This window comes from Ornithorhynchus anatinus, chromosome X1 (genome assembly GCF_004115215.2).
Source record: "Ornithorhynchus anatinus isolate Pmale09 chromosome X1, mOrnAna1.pri.v4, whole genome shotgun sequence".
NCBI lineage: Eukaryota > Metazoa > Chordata > Mammalia > Monotremata > Ornithorhynchidae > Ornithorhynchus > Ornithorhynchus anatinus.
The window spans coordinates 26,774,230-26,790,553 of NC_041749.1; the positions used below are offsets into that span (position 1 = coordinate 26,774,230).

The 16,324-nt window shown below is 39.8% G+C and overlaps 1 long non-coding RNA gene and 1 other non-coding gene across 2 annotated transcripts in view; one reads left to right on the top strand and one right to left on the bottom strand.

Annotated features, from left to right (window-relative positions):
• Nucleotides 1-16,324, top strand: part of LOC103164699 — a 74,153-nt gene that overhangs the window by 40,922 nt on the left and 16,907 nt on the right. The gene's annotated exons all lie outside the window — the stretch shown is intronic.
• On the bottom strand, nucleotides 14,000-14,137 carry LOC114806918. Its single transcript, XR_003754971.1, has one exon. It is a non-coding gene; the product is annotated as a small nucleolar RNA SNORA7 (small nucleolar RNA).

Sequence of the window (16,324 nt, forward strand, 5' to 3'; positions counted from 1 at the left end):
CACAGAAACAGTGATGGGTGCACTTTTTCTAGTTTGCTTCCTCAACATACGAGACTCTGAAGAAAGCACCCCATATCAAATATATCTTCCACAGTTGTTACTTCAAGATAAAAGAGAGCTGATGATGGAAGTCCGGGGGTATCTCAATATTTTTCACTCTTAGTAAGATTGTAGCATAGAATTAGGATAAATTCAGGGAATAATGTTAATCTCTCTATGTTATTTTGTTAGTCTTATTATAGATATTTCATTAAATATATCAGAGTTAGTAGACACATTCCCTATCCACAGAGAGGTTACAATCCAGAGGCAGGGCTCTAGAAATTGCTAAGCAAACATCTGCCCTGGGACATTAACCAGCATCCTTATGATTGTACATAATTATATAGTCAGTGGTGAGGAGACCTCTCTGACTCTGCTCATTTAAGAGTTCAGTGTAATTTAGGGAGGATACGAGACACGTTGGAGAGGCAACTTGGCCTAATGAAAACAACACAATCCTGGGAGACAGAGGACTTGAGTTCTTATCCCAGCTCTTCCACTTGCCTGCTGTGTGATCTTGGGAAAGTCACAACTTCTCGGTGTCTGTTTCCTTATCTGTGAAATGGGGATCCAATACATGGTCTTCTTTCTAGTTAGACCGTGAGCCCCATTTAGGACAAGTAGTATGTCTAACCTGTTTGTACTACAGTGCTTGGCACATAGTAGGTGCTTAATGAGTACCGCAATCAATATATTAGGAAAATGAATGAAAGTGAGATAACCAGGCTACAAAGCAGCCAAGCATAGAACTGGGATTAAAACCCAGTTCCCCTTGATGCCCAAGACCACGCCTTTCCCATTAGTCCACACTACTGTTTGTCTATCTCCCAAATTAAATCCTATTTGTTGCTACGCGTTTATGGGTACGGCTCAGTCATGGCCTCTAGGATCTATACCTCTTATTTAGAAAGGGCTGATGAGAGGCCTTAAATTTATGTCTGCCTTGGATGATGTCAAGCCTGAAGTGGTCAATCCTGTTAGCCCTTATTCAACAGTACACAGCAAAGCAGGCTTCCATTCGGTTCAGTGGGAACCCAAATTCTTCTCCACAACCTAGTGTTTTCCTGATAGGCTGTAAGCCCCTTGTGGGTCAAGAACACATCTCATTTTTGTGCTTTACTCATCAAAACACTTAGTATTGTGCACTGCACCCAGTCGGTACTCGATAAATGTTCCTACTGCGAACTGCTTAATTATTACTACATGAAGGAAATACAAAATAATAAAATACAAAAATCAAAATAGTGAAATTTTAACTCTATATTCTGACAGGTAGGAAAAGGAGAGATAATAAGGCTACTTTTTAATAATGAAACTACTTTTTATTGCATCTTCATCCTAACAGTGGTGTTAATGCAAGGTCACTGGACATTCATGGACTAAGTATTTGGAAGTCACTGACTAGCAGAAAGATACAACCATTAGAAAACAAGGCCCTTGTTAATGAGAATTCTCAAGCTTTTATGAAGTTCATTTGGGCTCAGGGAGCTTATGAGCATTACACATCTACTTTCCAACTGGAAAAAGGTTGATCAAGTTCAGAGAGAGAGAGAGGACAAAAATACATCAGTCAGGCTCCTTCAGTGCACATCAGATTTCCAAGCTAATCTTTGAAACTACATTTGCCTTTATTCTTTCTGACTTGAGTTAATGGGATGAAAATAGCTTCAGAATATATCATTTCTTTTCCAATTTCACATAGTCACAAATCCTTTATTAGGCAGAGCTGACCTTCCAAACTCCAGTAAATGTTTTTTGTTCTCTTAATTTTGTGATAGAGAAGATAACCAGCCTAGTGTCACTCGCCAAAACACAGCACTTGGTGATGAGCATTTAATTAGCCCATGTGGAAGGCAAGAATTGGAAGAAGTCTTCATCTGAATGAAAACTCTTGCCCTCACCAGTCTGCCAGAAGTGTAGGTTCAAAAGATCGCATTGCCTAGTGCTCTGTTATAGATCTCTTCTGAATTCTAAAGATCAATCCCAGAGATGTGCCAGAATTAACAAGAAATTTAATGTGCCTGCCAGAGCGAGAGCTTAATATTTTTTCTCCTTTTCTTTTGTCATAGATGACACATGAACATGAACTTCTCACTATATTTTTTTCTCTTTTACATATGTCGTCCTTCCTTCACACTAGGGCAAATGTTAGATCAGGTAGATAGTTATGGCCAGTCCTAAGAAATTAGTATCTCCAACTTCAAAACAGAGATCTATCTCCTCCATTAATGTTTCAACTTTAAATAAATGAAAGAGAACTTCTTGCCACTGGATGATCATCCTGATTTTCTAGGCAACTCACCCTAGTACCTTCAAAAACATTCACTTCTGTTCAGTAAAGATTCCCCTCTTCCCATCTTTTGGAAATCAAGAATACAAGAGTCCCTTGTTTTTAATATTACACTTGCTGCAGCAACATCACCTTATGGATGGAGCACTAAGAGTCAGGAGATCTGGGTTCAAATCCTGGTTGAACCTCTTGCCTGCTGTTTGACCTTAGGCAAGTCATTTAGCTTCTCTGTGAGTTACTTCATCTACAAAATGGAGATTAAATATGTATTCTCACCATGCTTTCAACTGCATTATTCATGTAGAACAGGGATTATGTCTGACTTGATTATATTGTATGTATACAATGCTAGTGCTTAGCACATAGTAAATGCTTAAACCACCAAAGTTGTTGTTATTATTAGAAAAGCTTCTGTTTAGATGGCTGAAGTGTTGAATATTCAAATTAAAAAGCAAGTCCAGTCCTAAATGGTTTTTTCTTTTTATTTACTAAAATAGTTTATTATGTGGGATAGTTATATTCTGAATGCAGTTTCTTCATACACAAATTCAGAAACTACTGGGTGGCTATATGACTTAGACTACAGAAACCACTAGACATATTCAAATGGACTAAAATCCTTTAGAAATATTTGAGTTTCTCTCAAAGGCATAGAAAAGGAAAGGGTTCTGTAAATTGCATAGCGTAGATCCCTGGCACTGCTAGCTCACAGTTTCCTCTATCTGTTGCAAATCAGTAAATGCTTCTCCTGTCAGAGGTTTCTTCCTAAGAGGATATCTTTCATTCTCTAATCAGATCAAAAAAAAACAAACTTAGGTCTGACCAGAAATTCCCAGTTTGATGGAAAATCTCTTCTTCTAGTCAAGGGCTGAGCCAGAGAAGTCTTTGGATTTAAATAATACTTTTTATGGTATGTATTTAGCACTTATGACATGCTAAGCACTAGGATGGATATAAGATAAATCACATATAGTCCCGTCTCTCACAGAGCAAGTACATAATCTTAGAGGCATTTTATCCCTATTTTACAGATGGGGAAACTAGGGCACAGAAAGGTTAAGTGGTGTGTTTGCCCAAAGTCACAGAGCAGGACAATTTTAAAGTTAGGATATGAACTGAGGTCTCCTGACCAGGAGCCACTCTTCCTTCTATCTGTCTCCCCTGTTCAATTATAAATTCCTTGTGAGCAGAGACTGCATCCCTTTATCTATTGTGCTCTTTCAAGTGATTAGTATACAATGGTTACTCAATACCTATTATTGATTTTGTCTTCTAGTTCCATGCTTTTTCCCTAGGTTACACTGCTTCCAGAAGTCTTCTATACAATACATTATATACAATGTATATAACATTGAACTATACAATCAACGGAACAGGTAATACATTAATCTCCCTTCCATTTTTGAGACTCACTGAGTTCAGCTAAGTGATAGCAGAGTTTGACATATTCAGTAGTATTCTTCAGAAATGACTGGAATGAATGAACAAGTCATATTTTTTCTATGGGGACCAGATCTGTCTTTGATAGTGAATACTTTTCCGAAAAAAGGTGTGGAATTTGCTCTTTCTTCAGAGTGGCTGGCACTTGCAATGATATTCTTTGGGTTATCTGAGTACTTTGGGAAAACCCTAACTGAAAAATGATTTTCTGGAACACCCCTCATGGTGATTTAGGAATATCATTTATTAAAACAACACTGGACAGCAAGGAAAAGAATCAATATCTCCAGGAACAAAACATGTCATATATGCTATTCTTGCTGGAGTGAGCTGTACAGGAATTATATATATTTATTAATTAAGGAAAACAATGGCATCAATGATTAGGATCTATACACCTTGACAGGCATTTGGCTAGAGAACTAGATGTTCATGCAAATAGTGATAGTAATAATAACGGTCGTGATGATAATAATAGAGTGCTTATTATGTGCCAAGATAATAGGGTTAGACACAGTTCCTGTCCTACATGGGGCCCAGAGTTTATGGGGAAAGGAGAACAAGTATTTAGTATCCATTTTATGTATAAGGAAACCGAGACACAAATAAATGAAGTAATATGTCCTTTGACCCTTGACTCATGCCCTTTCCTTGCTGCTTCAATATAGAGACAAATGTCTACATTATGCATATGGATTTTGTGGAGGATATGTGATTGGAAAACATAGGACAAAATAGCATAAAACTCCAATCCGATGATAGCAGTTCCAGAGCCAAAGAGACAAAATATCTAGAAGACCCTAGAAGAGGTCATGAATCAGCCCAGAAATTCCCCTTGAGCTATGGAACACACCAGGTTTATTTTTCTGCCTCCTTCAGCCCTTCTCAATTCCCCTGCAGCTCACCTTCACCCATTACACTAAGGTATAGCCTGCAATCCCGCTACACATGAAAATGATGGTTTTCTTTCATCCATTTCAACCTATATGCTTGGGCCAAGCTCAGTCTAATCTGATAGTTTTTTCACTGAATGATTTTGTGTGAGGTTATGAAGCAAAGTCATATACTTTCAACAATTTGGGAACATCAATAGCTCCTTATGCTGCAGGAGGGAGTTATTCAAATCATTCAAAATAATTGAAAATCCCTCTGAAGTTGTTCAGCCTTGTTGATTTGTAAATGGGCAAGAAGGCAGCCTGAAAATGGAGCCACAACATAGATCAAACAAGACTTAAAAGACCCTCAAGCCAAATATCTAAACAATTGAGTGAATCAATAGTGGTGAGGATAGAAGAAGAGAAGAAGGCTTTTGGGGAGTGGAGAATGTTGTTATTTCGATAGGGGTGTAGTAAAATGACTATGATTGAGATCTAAGTTTTTGCACAGCAGAGAGGAAGAGATAAAACACCCAAAAAAAGACCAGGAATACATTCAGAAAATGATCAGTGAAATGAAAATGTCAAGAGAGGCAATGTCACATTAGGGTCATGATCTCGAATGATAATAGCATTTCACTGCATGAAATGAAATCTGCCTAGATACATTATCCGTAATCTCACAGGTTCAAATCTTCAGCAGATTTGCATCTGGGGTTGCTTTTTAGGGTCGTAGGGCAGTGCCTCAGCGTGAGTAGATAATGAGCTTTCCCACTCCCCTGTTAGTATTCATCTTCCCTATATACGGTTCTTTATATCTACGTAATTATGAGAACATTGAAGTAAAACTTACTGTAGCTCTGTTGACAAATGGCTGATCTATTGATTAGACGGAAGAAACTGATAGAAGCAAAGCTATTGTTGGGTTGAAATGAGAACTGTAGATAAGTGGGCAGTGAGGAAGAGAGAGAGGAAAAGCACAAAACCAATCTCCCCTAGTTTAAGATTTCTTTCAACAACAGCAGTGACTATGCTGCATGACGACCTATCTAAAATTAGTTTATGTGCTAAGGAGGAAAGAACACTTTGAGGTGAAATAAATGACAGAACGGAGAGAAAGTTTGTGACTAGATAAATGCTGACTTATCCTCTCCTCCTGATCATTGCAACAGATTTACTTTGAACAAAGGCACCCATAATTCCCACAACAAGCACGGGGCATTATATTGACTTTTAATCCTCTTAGTCTAGAAAATAAAAAGTAAAGAATAAAAACTTTGACAGTACCCATTCATCTTTATCACAAATTCACTGTTGTCTGGAATGTCAGAAATCGGAGAAAAAAAGAGTAGCCTATTATTTTGGCCTCTGTTTTTTTAATACCATCTCTGAAGATTATTTAAAATTTCCTTTTAATAAGATGCTATGCCAAAGCACACTGAGTAGTTTAGATAATTTACTGTTGAATCAATTTGAAGGAGGAGGCATTGGCAGCATTCTGAGCTGCACACTTTGCTCAATGTGTCATCTTTTTCGTTTAAAGTGACGTCCTATGTGTCCAATTCAACCATTTAAAGAGAGCAGACACTCCAAGCATTTGCAAAACTCAAAAGGCAGAGAGCACATGTGGCCTAGATGGCATCCTTCTTGTTTTGATGCCTCTAATGACAAAGTCTGAGAGATGCAGCCTATTCATGTAGATCAATCAATCAGTGACATTTGTTGAGTCCTTTGTGCAGAACATCGTATTAACTGTTTTTGGAGAGTAGAATACAACAGAGTTGGTAAACCTGTCTCCTGCAAGGAGTAAGACATTAAAATGAGTAAATAAAATTAGGTAGATATGCAGGATGTAAACCTTTAGCAGATTATTTGCTCCCCAGTAATTACTTTCCCCAAAAGGTCTGCTGAAATTTTTAGAAAGTATTTTTGGCATTCAGACTCTCAGTAAACGATCCCTGCCAAGGGCTGGGGGCCAAAGGGGAGAGAAGAGTGCTGAGCTGGAATGAAAATCACACTGGATGAAATCCTCAAATAATGTAATTTGTGTTGGCTAGGCCAAGTGTGGACTGTATGCATCATTATTTTCATCCAAAAACTTCCTGTAGTCTTTTAAAGTGTTCATTTTAAAATACTGACTGTAACTCTAGGAATCCAGTCTTTCTCACCTTGCAAATCCGGTACCTTGATTCTTAGACAGCCTCAGGTGTTTTAGCAAGGATGCATATTGTATTCTATTGTATTGCATTACGTTCATACTTTGGTGAAAGTAACAATAAATGTTTCTGGTTGTTTCATTGGCTACTGACTTATGACACTGTGGACCATTCCGTGCTGGAAAAGCTATCTAATATTGACATTACCAATATTCTCTCCTGGTTTTCCTCCTCCCTCTCCATCTGCTCTTTCTCCATCTCTGTTATTGACTCCTGCTGCCTTTCAGTCAGTCATTTGTATTTATTGAGTGCTTACTGTGGGCAGAGCACTGTATTAAGTTCTTGGGAGAGTACAATATTACAATAAACAGACACTTTCCTACATCCCTCAGATCTCTGTTCTGGCTCCCATATTCTTCTCACTATATACTCATTCCTTTGGGGACCTCATCTGATCCCACCATTTCAGCTATCACTTCTATGAGAATGACTCTCAAATTGATGTCACTAGCTCCAACCTCTTTCCTACATCTGCAGTCTCACACTTCTCCTTGCCTACAAGACATCTCCATATCATTGTCCTGCCAGCACCTCGAGATCAACATGTAAAAAACAGAACTCCTCATTTTTCTTCTTCAGTCATCTGCTCCACCTTTCTCATCATCAAAGATAACAGAACACCTGCATAGCCTAGTGTAAAGATCATAGACCTAGGAGTCACAGGACTGGGGTTCTCATTTTGGCTGTGCCACTTACCTACTATGTGAGCTTGGGCAAGTCACTTAACTTCTCTGTGCCTCAGTTCCCTCAGTCCCAAAATAGGATTTGATATCTGTTAACATCCTACTTATGTGAGCCCCCATGTGGGAACTGGTTATCTTGTAAATGCTCCAGTGTTTACTTCAGTGCTTGGGATATGGTAATTATTTAACAACTATTATAATAATAAAAATGGCATTTGTTAAGTGCTTACTATGTGCCAAGCACTGTTCTAAGCACTGGGGCGGAAGGGGGGTGGTAATAAGGTAATGAGGTTATCCCACACAATACAATACTATCCTGAATGTTTTTGAATCCCCTAACTTTGAAATCATCCTGGATTCCTTTTCCTTTATTGGTCATAAACAGACCATTGCCCTAATCTGTCATTTTTCACTTCACAGTTTTCCTAGATCCATCCTATTCTCTCCATCCAAAGGGCCACCACCTTGACCCAGATTAGGTACATAGCCAGGCTGGTGTTTGTTAAGTATTTACTACATTCCAAGAACTGTATTAAGCACTGGGGTAGATACAAAATAATTAGGTTAAACATGGTAATTATTCCACATGGAGCTGCTAGTCTAAGGAGGAAGAAGAATGGGTATTTCTCCCCATTTTACAAATGATGAAACTGAGGCACAGAGAAGTCATGACTTGCCCAAAGTCACACAGTAGGGAAATGGTGGAGCTGGGATTAGAAGGTAGGTCTTCTGACTCCCAGTCCTGTGCTCTGGACAAATTTGATTTATAAATTCCAAAGTTCTGCATTGCATAAACAGCTGACATGAAAGTTGGGTTTTGCAGCCAGCTACTTGCAATTGTCAGGAAAACAGGCTCCAGATAGTCTTTCCTCATTGAATAGCTTTTTGATGTTTTTAACTTTAACAAGGTTTTCTTATCAGCTTCACTTCTAAAGCCCATAATGCTGTCAAATACTTCCTGTCTCTGGAGGTAGGAAGCTTATTCAGTTCATCTGGATGACCCTTTTATCTGATTGGATGATTCTATTACAGGTTGGGATTTTGCAATTCCTCAAAGGGCAGAAACTTTTGTTTTGTATCTGGGAATAATTTCTTAGTTGGCTACCAGCAACTAACAGTGATCATCTGACTGCCTCCTCACCAGCGATAAAGATGTTATACAATTTTGTGTTAGTAAATCTGGATTCCCCTCTTTTAGATCGTAAGCTTCTTGTGGGCGGGGAACATGTCTACCAATTCTGTTGCATTTTCCCAAGTACTTAGTACAGTGTCCTGTATATGGTAAACCCTCAGTAAATGCTGCTGATTTATTCATTTAAGAGACTCATATTGGGAAGCTGACAGTTCAGTAAAACTGGTCTTCAGTGGTTGCCCATTCCTTTGCACATCCAGCGGAAACTTCTAATCATTAGCTTTAACACATTTATCCACTTCCTACTTATCCACTTTCCTATTGCACCGCAGTTCATTCTCTTTGTTTCTTTCAAGTTAATTACTCATTTTGTCTCTTTCTCTTTCATGCCTTTATCCTGACCTGAAATCATGTCCCACCACTAATCCTTCAGACCAGAGCTCTCCCCATCTTCAGAGCTCTTCTGAAATCAGTGTTTCCTCCAGGAAACCTTCCCTGATTAATTTTGTTTCTCTTACGCCCAAGATTCTATCCTTATAACTACTGCTTAAGGACACTTGCATGAACTAATCACTCTGTGCTTACTGTTTTATAATCCCTACTATTTGAACACTAAACTATATATATGTATATCAACCTGTATCAACTTTATCAACCTGTAAATCATTTTGGTGGGTACCCTTCTAAACTGTAAATTTCTTGAGGGCAGGATGGTATTTATTACTGTAATATATTCTCCCAAGCATTTAGTGCAATGCTTTACATAGAATGGGGATTCAATAACTTATTCATGAATAGTTAATAGTTCAAGTTACTATATTGTACTACATATGAATTACACTGGAACTTTTGACAGCTCAGTGAATCTAGGAAACCTAGCCAAAAAGGTCTTGCTTAAAAAGACCTCTGGACCAGCAGAAAGGTAAAAACTCCAGTCATCTAAAATCAATTGAAAAGGAAACACTAGCTTTAGCCAATCTTTTACATGGGCTAACCTGCCCATTTACATTCAAGTTTTAATCATTAGAAGGTAAAAGGGTTAAAATTCAGCATTACTTATGAAATGACATCTACTCTAATCTTTCACAGAGCTAATTCCTATTCATGCAAATCTGCCTTTCTATTGAAGCGTTTGCTGCTGAATTCCAGCATCTCCACTTTAATCTCTTCAGAATTAAATTGGATGAGCCAGATTTACCATTGTTGACTGCTGTGCAGAAACTGATGTGGTGAAGCAGTGTGCCCAAATCCAAGAATAGGTTTGCAATCTTTCCAGCTATCATCCATCACAAACCCCCAGCCACTTTATTCCAAGTCCAGCAACCAACTTCATTAGCCAAAGATTATGGTATTTTTTCTAGGAAAGTCAGGGATTTGCAATGGCCATGGATCAGAGCTCCTTAGCATTACAACCACAGTCACTCAGCTGGGCTGCTATGTGTTGCTTTTGCTTTTAATACAACTCATTTGGTCAAAGTTTGAAATGAATTGAAAATAAAAAATGCAGGCTGAGAAGCAGTGTGGCTCAGTGGCAAGAGCCCGGGCTTGAGAGTCAGAGGTCATGGGTTCGAATCCCAGCTCTGCCACTTAGCTGTGTGACTGTGGGCAAGTCACTTAGCTTCTAGGTGCCTCAGTTACCTCATCTGTAAAATGGGGATTAAATGTGAGCCTCACGTGGGACAACCTGATTACGCTATATCTACCCCAGCGCTTAGAACAGTGCTCTGCACATAGTGAGCGCTTAACAAATACCAACATCATTATTATTATTATTATTAAAATGCATGCAGGGTTCTGTTGATTTTTGTCTGTTGGTTTGAACTGTGGCTATAAATGGAATTGATATTGATCCTGTTTTTGTATTCCCTCACCTAATACTAAAGATGTACGTGGAAACTTTGAAAAAGGCCACTCCATATGCACCCAACAAAATTTGATTCACTCCATTAGCTATTACACAAACAGGATTCATAAAGAGTAGGCTGTGTCTGCTGCTCCAATAACAAAAATGTCACACAGAATTGCAAAACCAGAAATGAGAACTCAAAAAATACATGTCTCACACTTTGATGGCATCATTAAGCAGTTTTGTAGATTATTTATCTAATGACAAATATAAAAGAAAACATAAATAATATCATTGACTACTTTAAAGAAATTTTTGTTAATCTTCTCTATCCTTCTCCAGTCTTCCTCTTCGCTGAATAAGGATGGATGGTATTATCAGAATGGCTGGAACATGAAAAGATATATATGGAGCAGGGCTACATACAAGTAGGACAAGTGTGGAACAGGGCTATATACAAGTAGAACAAATATGGAGTAGGGCTATATATGGAGTAAAGTAGAATCATTTTAAATAAGTTTAAGCCTCCCACTTAGAGTTTATGTTCTCCCCATATATTTGTAGAACATGTCCTTTAAGATACGCTTCTAGGCAACTCAGAGAAAAACTTAGTAACTGACTCACTTTTCCTGCAGTTTGTCCTTTATCAACCCTTGATTTTACTATTTAACCAGGAGCCCATGAAACTGTCAAAAGTTCTGATTTGGGTCACGGTGGCCCAGCAGTGGAACCAAGAGCAGAAACTGTGGGGAGTCAGGTGGCCCAGCAGTGGAACCAAGAGCAGAAACTGTGGGGAGTCAGCAGAAGTGGAGTGTAGAGGAGCATAAATTGAAAATGGGAAGCAACAAGTGAAATGGCAGCCACAAACACCTGCTCCTTAACTCTCTGAGCATCTTCCCACCTGCGCAGAACCAAGTGAAGGGCAGCCTCCAAGCTCTATGCCAAATAGTAATGGCAGGAACTATGGGGTAACAGATGTCTTAACATCCTTGTTTACCTGTGGCTCTTATCTTCTCCTAAAGTTTCTGCTAAATCCTGGGCTGAGAGTGTGAATGTCTGTGTGAATGTGAATGTGTGGTTCTTGGAGGATGTGTGTTTTTGGGTGACTATATATCAGTGGCTGTCTTGTCAGTGGACTCTGCATCTTGAAGTGGAATAACAGATAATAAATGGAGGGAAAATAACCATCACAATCACATAGAATCAGCCCACTACCTAATAATAATATAATAATAATTTGGTATTTGTTAAGTCCTTACTATGTGCCAAGCACTGTTCTAAGCGCTGGGTAGATACAAGCTAATCAGGTTGTCCCATGTAGGGCTCACAGTTTTAATCCCCATATTCCAGAAGAGGTAATTGAGACACAGAGAAGTGAAGTGATTTACCCAAAGTCACACAGCTGATAAGTGGCAGAGTCGAGATTAAAACCCACGACCTCTGACTCTCCAGCCTGTGCTCTTTCCACTGAGCCACACTGTTTCCTAATGATGATAACAACAGAATTCCCAAGAAGGTTGACACTGTTGCTTGCCAACTAGCCAGAAATGCATTAACCAAGCAGCATTTATATGACTAAATAACTTAATACAGGATGGCTCACAGAGACAGGTTTTTTCATGTGTTTTTTTTGTTTTTTAATGGCATTTGTTAAGTGCTTACTACATACAAGGCACTGCACTTAGCTTATAGTCTTAATCCCCTTTTTACAAATGAGGTAACTAAGGCACAGAGAAGTAAAATGACTTGCCCAAGGTCACATAGAAGACAAGTGGTTGAGTCAAGAGTAGAAGGCAGCTCTTTCTGACTTCAAGACACATACTCTTTTCACTAGGCCATACTGTTTCTCCTAAAAAAATGTATTTGTTACACGTTTACTATGCACCAAGCATCTTTCTAAGTGCTGGAGTAAAAACAAGATAATCAGGTTGGACATATTTCCTGCCCCATATAGGATTCACAGGCTGAGGGCAGAGAACAGGTATTAAGTCCCCAGTTTACAAATGAGGAAACCGATGCACAGAGAAGTTAAGTGATTTGAACAAGGCCACAACAACAGGTAAGTGGCTGAGTGAGAAAGAACCCAGGTCCTCTGACCAGCAGGCCTGTGCCCTTTCTACTAGCCATGGCCAGTGTTCTTCTAGAGAAGCCTCCCTGTACAGAGAAGCCTGTAGATACTTTGTAGAAGTATCTACAAAGGTACACACAGGAGGTATTAGCAACCAGCCCCTAATCTTTGGCTTCCTTAATCTGGCCAAAGGCTTGAGCAAAAAACCAGTGATCCTATGCCTAAATCATACCATTATTATTCTGTCTGTGTGAGTGTGTGTAATTTCTGTCTCCCTTGTCCCTGTCTACAAGCCTAATTCTCGGGAATTGCCTCTGTCTCCTGTCCTCTATTTCAGTTATGCAGCAACCATAATATGTTTGCAGACTGCTGGCTCCAATTGCTATATATATATATACATATATATATATATACACAGTCTACAGCCCGAGCAGCTAGAGAAGATTTAATTTACCCTGAAGATTCAGGATATTTTATATTGTAAAAATACCTTATTCTATCACAGAAACCACATTAGTAAATATATGCATTTGGACTCTACACCCAACAGGAAATTAATACAGTCACCAATGTGGGAATGTTTCTCTGCTAGATCACTAATGTAAAAGTAACTATGTTAGGCTCTATAAAGATCGGAGTCTTCACACTTCCTTCCAGTGTTGTTTATCTTTACCCAGTCATATGCCTGGTATTCCCTTTGACATAACCACTTTATCCCATGGAGACTAAAACAAGAAATGGCCTGCATAGAACTGAAAGTACATAAGCTTTCTAAATTATGGCATAATTCTTCTTCCAGGGAAACCAGTTTTCACTTGTTCAACTTGAAGTCTTGAGTTGCTGTGAAGTCACCAGAGAGGATCTCCCTTCCCGTTTATCCTTAGGTCCAATATCCCCCTTAAAAAATGTTTGAAGAGACCAAGTCTCTGTGTTCAGCTGCCAGGTCTTCTAGGTTCTAAGTCCCTAGTTCTTGGCCTAGTCCCTGGTTCCTGGACTTGTACTTACTCCGCCTAGGAGAACACCTTAAATACTGCTATTTTTCAGAAAGAGTAAGGAGGAGGAGGAGGAGGAGGAAGAGAAGGAACAAAAGGAGGAGCAGGAGGAGGATCAGAAGGGGGAGAAGGACTTAAACATTAGAAATGAAATCAGGAATTAGGAACAAGAAAGGAGTTCTTCATTCTTGTCTCGTCTTATGCTGTCAAGTCATCTCCAACCCATCGTGACGTCAAGGACACATCTCTCCCAGAACTCCCCACCTCCATCTGCAAACGTTCTGGTAGTGTATCCAAAGAGTTTTCTTGGTAAAAATACAGAAGTGGTTTACCATTGCCTCCTCTTAGCAGTAAACTTGAGTCTCTGCCCTCCTCTGTCTCCCATGCCTCTGCTGCCCAGCATAAGTGAGTTTTGACTTGTAGCAGATTGCCTTCCACTCACTAGCCACTGCCCAAGCTAGGAATGGAATGGTTATGCCTGTGCTTGTCTCTCCCTCCCATAGTCAAGACTGGTAGAATACTGGAAACTCTCCAGGTGCGACCCTGAAAGGAAGTTCTTCATTAATGATATTCTGAAAGGAGTCCAGAGATACTAAATAGGCCCATCAAAAACAAGGATCAAAATCTCTTTGAGTTCTTGGATGTTTTAAAGGGCTGGCGTTAATCAAACAATCAATAAAATGCATTAATTGAGCACTTACTGTGTGCAGAGCACTGTACTAAGCACTTGGGAGAGTACAACATAATACAACAGACACATTCTCTGCTCACAACAAGCTTATAGTATAAAGGGGGAGCTTACAGCCTAGAATAAGGACATCTTTTCAAGGACAGAAATACAATTCGTCATAAGTATTTAACCAGGAAATGATCAGCTGTTAATACCCCCCAGACCATTCTAATGGTACACTAATAATAATAATGATCGAATTTGTTAAGCACTTATTATGTGCTAGGCACTGTACTAAGCACTAGGGTAGATACAAGCAAATTGACTTGGACACAGTCCCTGTCCCGGGGGGGCTCTCAGTCTCAATCTCCATTTTATAAATGAGGCAACTGATGCTCAGAGACATGAAGTAATAATGTTGGCATTTGTTAAGTGGTTACTATGTGCCGAGCACTGTTCTAAGCGCTGGGGTAGACACAGGGGAATCAGGATGTTCCACGTGGGGCTCACAGTCTTAATCCCCATTTTACAGATGAGGTAACTGAGGCACAGAGAAGTTAAGTGACTTGCCCATAGTCACACAGCTAAGTGGCAGAGCTGGGATTCGAACTCATGACCTCTGACTCCAAAGCCCGTGCTCTTTCCACTGAGCCACTGCTTCTTTGAAGTGACTTGCCCATGGTCACACAGCAGACAACTGATGGACCTGAGATTAGAACCCATGACCTTCTGACTCCCAGGCCTGTGCTCTTTCCACTGAGCCACGCTGCTTCTCGAAGTAAGGCTGGCTTTAGGAATTTGCCTGCTCTGAGCCATTGTTCCCCATGCCATCAAAATATTATGTGTGCATACAGCATAATGTCATATGAAAGCCATTTGGACCCCTAAATCCAGAACATTTCTTGGGGAGGTGGGGGAGACTGTCCCCCTCCCCACCTCTTCCCACTTGTTCCAGAAGCATTGTATTCCTTTCCCAGATCCCAGGAACCATTCATCCTGTCTCGACTACTTCATCAGCCTCCTCATTGATCTCTGTCCTCATTCTCTCTCCTGTCTAGTCCATATTTCTTCTGCCCAAACCATTTTTCTAAACTGTTGTTTTTCTCATTTTTCCGCTCCTCACAAACCTCAGTGATTACTTATTTCTCCCTGAATCAAGTAGAAACTCCTGACTTATAAGGTTCAATAAGCTCTCTCCCTTCTCTTTACCTCATTCTTCCCCCACTGCAACCTAGATCACAATCATCAAGGCTCTCAAGCTAATCTACAACTCACTGGGCCTTGTCATCTCTCCTGTGGCCAACCTCTTGCTCACACCATCCCTCTTGCCTCTAATGCTGTCTTCCTTCTCATATGACACATCATTATTTTCCCCATCTTCAAAGCCCATCTGAAATCACATCTCTTTCAAGAGGTCCTCCTGTTTGATCCCCACCCTAAACCCCCAACTGCTATTTCAGCACTTCCACACCACATACATCCTCACAACTTCCCATAGTACTTATGTACCTATCATTATACTTTGTTACTTTACCCCATCTGTAATTTATTTTAGCACTAATGTTCCCCCACTGTAAGATTCTTGGAGGCAAGGATAATATCTAGCAATTCTAGGATACTTGCCCCAGCTCTGCACCCAGTAGGAGCTCAATAAATAGTATTGATTAATAGGTCCCCATGCACACTGAGACAGCATTTCAGACTAAGCCCCACTTTTCCTCATCTCCCACTCCCTTCCCTGTCACTCTGACTCAATCCCTTTGCTCTTCTCCCACTCTCCACCCCACAGCACTTCATATATATGAATATATATGTATATATCTATAATTCTATTTATATTGATGCATGCTTACTTATATTGATGTCTGTCTCCCCCCAGCTAGACTGTGAGCCTGTGTAGGCAGGGATTGCAGAAAAGCAGTGTGGCTCAGTGGAAATAGGCCGGGCTTGGGAGTCAGAGGTCATGGGTTCTAATCCTGAATCGGCCTCTTGCCAGGTGTGTGATTTTGGGCAAGTCACTTAACTTCTCTGTGCCTCATTTCCCTCATCTGTAAAATGGGGATTAAAACT